The 5,613-nt window shown below is 41.0% G+C and overlaps 1 pseudogene; it reads right to left on the bottom strand.

Moving 5' to 3' along the window:
- Nucleotides 1–1,387: 1,387 nt before the first annotated feature.
- On the bottom strand, nt 1,388–2,401 carry LOC131912834 (uncharacterized protein C6orf136-like; annotated as a pseudogene).
- Between the last annotated feature and the right edge of the window lie 3,212 nt (nt 2,402–5,613).

Genomic DNA, 5,613 nt, shown 5'->3' with positions numbered 1-5,613 from the left:
AGCTGACTCCAGGATTCCATCATAGCTATAACATTTGCTGTATAATTTGGCAACATGGAGACAGTGTTCATTTTGTATCAAGATATCCCAAATAAGAAGGTTAAAACAGCAATGAACCTTGCTTAAGTCCTCAATATATATGATGTTTGACTATTACATTTCTCCTTTCCTACTTGTAATCCCATAATTTTCTCTCACACACAAAAATCCTCATTTACGGTTAAAGATATGACTTAACCCTGGCTCAACTCTTGTGACCCCTGGTTTTATCTTATCACATTGCAATCTTATCTAAGGCACCTCTGAAGCTACTCTGTGATCTCCTTTATTGAAAAAAGGGGGAAAGGAAAGAGTTTCTTAGCAATACTGTGAGATGTGACTCAAAAGTCACCCAAATCTTATATATAGCTACTGCCAAGACACTTAAGCACAGCTTGCCAGAGTTTGTACTCTCTTTTGGTGTGTCTTATACTTCCTTGGAGCACCCCTCTTTGGATAGGCCTGTGCTTAAATTTATCTTTAAATTAATCTCTTCTTCAACTCTGCTTCCTCCTGGATTCCTCTGAGAGCCTTTTCTTCAGGCTTTCATCCTAGTAGAGATCTCTTTAAGAAAGAGCAGGCTGCTGCAGGTGGCAGCATGGAGCTGTCTCCACATCCCATTCCACTGCTGTTTGTGGTTCCTAACCATGGTTAACTTGCAAACAGGCTGAGAACTCTGAAACAGCTTCTTCATCTCATAAACACAAAAACATCAGACAGCAACTCAGCTTCTCACAGAGAAGCCTGGAACTCTAATGAGCTTCTTACTAGGACAAGAGGCCAGCCTCTACTTCTCACCAACAAGAAGCCTGAGGTTCCAACCAAACCTTTTTTTGCCTGAGAACTAGCTATCAGTTCTATTGACCATGAACTTGTCAGAATCTCAAATTACCACACAAACAAATGTCAGGAAATGTCTGCTAGGGGTTATTGTGATAAGGTTAACTGAAGTGGGAAGACATAACCAAAATGAGAGGAATAGGAATACCATTCCAGGGCTTGGTTGGGTCCTGTCCTGTACTCTCTTTCTTCTTCTTCTTCTTCTTCTTCTTCTTCTTCTTCTTCTTCTTCTTCTTCTTCTTCTTCTTCTTCTTCTTCTTCTTCTTCTTCCTCTTCCTCTTCCTCTTCCTCTTCCTCTTCTTCTTCTTCTTCTTCTTCTTCTTCTTCTTCTTCTTCTTCTTCCTCTTCTTCTCCTCTCCTCCTCCTCCTCCTCTTCCTCCGCTTGCTTAAACTTTATTATATACAAATTGGATTACACAGCAGCTTTACACAGCATGAGACGGGAAGAAGGAAGGGGAGTGGAGGGGAGGTGGCCGGCTCTGGACTTTCTTATCCACCTTATCCACCTTCACTTCTTGTGTGTAGCCAAGTCTTCAGCGCTGCCTCCACCAGGTTTGGACCAGGCCTTGGAGCACATGTGTAAGATGGGCCCTGGTTCCGAGAGGCCAGGGCCACCAGAGCTCTCACTAGCAGCCTTTTTCACAGGCATTGAAGGTGAGTGTGAAAGTATCAGCTTGTCTAGGTGATGGTGACAAATGAGGCCACTAGGTAGACCTACTAGACACCAGCTGGCTCGCAGGGTATAGTTCTCAGGGTGGTGGGTGAGCTGTAGAATCTTCAACCAAAACTGTATAAAAATAGTTCCAAGCCAGGAAGTAGCAAAGGGTCAGGGACATAATGTACCATGTCTGGCCCTTGATCTCATTGATGGATTCCACATCTATTGAATATAGATTGAAGTAGTGGGATCGAAGGAAGAGGGTACAAAGCTCTTGTCTCAGTGTCTTATACATGACTGCCAGGTGTTTGAACCTCCAGACACTGATCTCCTGAAGGGATGCAGGGGAAGGGTGGGAAGTCCCAGGGGCTTGGAAAGGTATCAAAGTCCCAGGATAGGGGCAAGGAGCTCCATAAAAAAGGCTCCTAAGCCCATCTAGACAATCATTGTGTGACTCGGGTTCTGGTCCCTCCTCTCTCTTTCCCAGAGGAAGATCCACCCACAATGAGTTGAGAGTCTGAACCTGAGAGAGGGTGGGAGAGCCTGAGGAAGAGGGTGGGTGGGAGGATGTGGGGGTGTGAGTGACCAGAGAAGAGGAAAAAATGGAGAAGTGGATGGAGTGGAGTGGGAGCAGAGGAGTGGGAATGGTAGAGTCTAAGGAGAAAGCTGGTTCTGGGGTCGAGCCTGGTAGGCAAGGAGGCAGGACCCCCCCACTCCTGTTACATGGTGTTCTGGGGTGAGAGGAACCTCCAGCATCCCATCTTCTCCCTGGGCAGCATGCTCTAGAGCCAGCTTTGTGAAGGGGAAGGAGGGCTGCCCTCTGCTTCTTGATATGAATTCAAAGGCCAACTTCCCTCCCCACATGATGGACTGACTGCAGTTTTGAACTTGAACCCAAATAAATGCCCCTTCCTGTTGCTTCTGTCAGTCATTTTGTCACAGCAAAGTGGAGATTGAGTAGCAAGGATCCTGAGTTCAGTTCCTTACAGGCTTTCCAGATAGACAGGAAAACATTCTATTCTAGAAGTCTGGAAACAGCAAGGTTTCTACATAGGAATTTTGAGCCTTGAGCTTGAAGTAAGCTTCAGAGAAGATATATAATCTCAAGGTCCTAAATGTCACAAGGTCATTCCCATATCTGGAGTTCATGACATCCATCTTCCATCAGTCAGGTGTGAAGAAATAAATCCATAATTGACCAGCTGCAGTTCAAGGTGATAGTTTTGACTCATCATGATCCTGGATCATGGTTCCACAGCTCTTGGAAAATTTTATTTTGGCGCTTGTTAAGATGATGAGAAAAATTTTTGTTTAAGACAACTGAGACTCATGTTGAAGCTTTCAAATAAAAAAGAAAGATGGGACCCCCATACTCCCAACAAGTGGAAATTTATAGGCAAGTTTCAGGTTCAGAGTGGGAGGAGCATAGTCGAATGAATGAGCAAATAGAATATAGCAAGGAAGGGGCGCTCTTACTGGACTGACTCATCAGCATTCATGCTAGGGTAAGCCAGGAGAGTTACATCTGGAAGAGCTGCTTTAAATGATGGAGAAGGATTCTTGCTGAAATGACTTTGGAGGCTTGGTAAGCATATATTGGTGATGACATTCAGGGACCTGAAAAGAAGTGGTCAGTTTGAGGTCTACTAACTATGAGGGCTTACAGATGACTTACATGTCTTCCATTTTATTATTAAAAATGCTAAATATGTTTTACATGGGCTTAACTGGTCATATGGAAAATGCATTTTCCTTTGAAGTTTTTAAGATCCTTCATTTTATTATACTTTTTATTATTTAAAACAAATTTTAACTTTAAGTATATTTGATCATATTCTTCCCCTCCCCCAAGTCCTTCCAGATCCTCTCCTACTCCTTACCCACATAACCTTAAATTCTTTCTAAAAAAATAAACAAAAACCCAATGCAAACAACAAAGCCCTGACAAAAACCAAGAAAATAGAATAAAACCACACCCTAAAAGAAAAACAAACAAACAAAATCCCCTACCAAACTGTAACCAAATAAAAGTACAGACACAGAACAAAAACAAAAAGCAACAAGGAGTCCATTACATGCTGGTCAAATACTTCTGAACCTGAGGACTGTCCTCTGGTTGACTCAGTGTCACTCTATTGGATAAAACTGACTTTCCGTCTCCCAGCGTGTAGAAGTGACAGTTCAGGTGTTAATCCTTACCCTAGTGGCTAGGTTTTCATTTTCATTCATTCCCTTTTTAAAAATATAACAAAATAAACAAGATAAAACAAAAAACAATCATGTGGATATTGGACAAGACAAACCAACAGAAGAAAAAGAGCCCAAAGAGCAGGCACGAGAATCAGAGACCAACTCCTTTGCACACTCAGGAGCCCCATAAGAACACTGAACTAGAAGTCATGATGAATATGCAGACGATCTGGTGCAGGCCCTGTGCACGGTGCTTCAGCCTCTGAAAGTTCGATATGAGCTTTGCTCATATTGATTTAGAGCACCATGTTCTCCTGATGTTCTTCACCCTCTCTGTCTCTTACATTCTTTCCACCTTCAGGGGAGGGATTTGATGGAGAAATACCATTTAGGGCTGAGTGTTCCAAGGTCTCTCACTCTCTGCATAACGTCTGGCTGTGTATCTCGATATTTGTCCCCGTTTGTTGCAGGAGGAAGCCTCTCTGAGGATAGTTGAACAAGGCACTGATCTGTGAGTGTAGCAGAATATCATTAGGAGTAATTTTATCACCACTTTTTTTTCTTTTTTAGGTCAGTATTGTTTGGTTTTACCACAGGTCCCAGGTATATCTAGTATCAGATTCTTGACCACCCAAGAAATGTTAGGTAATGGGGTCTGGGTTCTATCTCATGGAGTGGGCCTTAAGTCAAAGCAGTTATGGTTTGGTTACTCCCATAAGCTTTGTGCTATAGTTGCCTTACCATATCTTAAAGGTAGTACCCATGTAGATAAAGATTGTGTCTGGCTTGGTATTTACATTTCTCTTTTGAGAACATTCAGAATGTGTTCCTGTACCAAAGACTCTGGAATGCAGGGGTGAAGACTCTGTTTAGGTATAGGCTTGACATCTCCATTTTCAATGTGTTGTGTAGGTATTATATAGAATATTAAAATGAAAGCTTTATAAATGGTGAATGCTTGGGAGTAAGGCATGAGTTTTCTCTTCCTGTCCTTTCCAACTGGTCATATTAATTTACAGGACCATTCTAAGTGTATTAAATTTTAAAGTTAATATCTTTAATGTTAGAAACGCTTTTACAACATCTTTTATCTTAAAATTTACTTCAATGTATTACAGCTTGTTCATTTTATATTTTACACATATAAATAAATTAAACATATAAATATAAATAAAATATATAATTACCTGTAGGTACATTTAGTAATATTGTAGAACAGTGATGAATGACTCTACAGTCCACAAAGGACATATTTTATATAGTAAGATAGAAAGTTCCATGTGAAAAGGCAGCCATAACTTTTTTGACGTCCCTTTAATTCTGTGTTTGTTGTCTAAGGGTTGAAGTTAAAGAGGTTTATGGAGACAATATTACTGAGAGTGAATGTTGAAAAGAGAAATTGCTGTGGAATTGGCATCAAATGGTAAGTAGATAAATTACATCCTTAGTAGTAACTTTAAAAAGTTTACTAAAAATATTTACGACTCTGTGTGTGTGTGTGTGTGTGTGTGTGTGTGTGTGTGTGTGCCCTGTAATCTGTTCTTTCCAAGAGGAAAGGAGGCTGTGTGGAATTTATAGAGGGTGAAATGGGGCCAGGTCTGTTCGAGAACTTTGTCTTTTCAGATAAATAAAAAAGACAAGAGACAAGACTAGTTCAAATCCTTTCATACTTAAAAAAAGTATTCAAATGTATTCTTTCAAACTGAAGCTTCTCTGGGTTGAATGTTGAAGGAAGACAGACATCATTACACAGTGCAGAAGTGAGACATCTAAGAAATAACACTAGGGGCCAGAATGATTGAAAATCAAAACAGCTGACCCAGAAATCCATGAATGAGCAAAGGGGTGCAGAAAGATATGTGTTTAGCTGGACATACAATGGACAG

Source organism: Peromyscus eremicus, chromosome 6 (assembly GCF_949786415.1).
Source record: "Peromyscus eremicus chromosome 6, PerEre_H2_v1, whole genome shotgun sequence".
Taxonomy (NCBI): Eukaryota; Metazoa; Chordata; class Mammalia; order Rodentia; family Cricetidae; genus Peromyscus; species Peromyscus eremicus.
The sequence above is the reverse complement of the archived record's forward strand: the minus strand, read 5'-3'. Positions and strand labels throughout refer to the sequence as shown.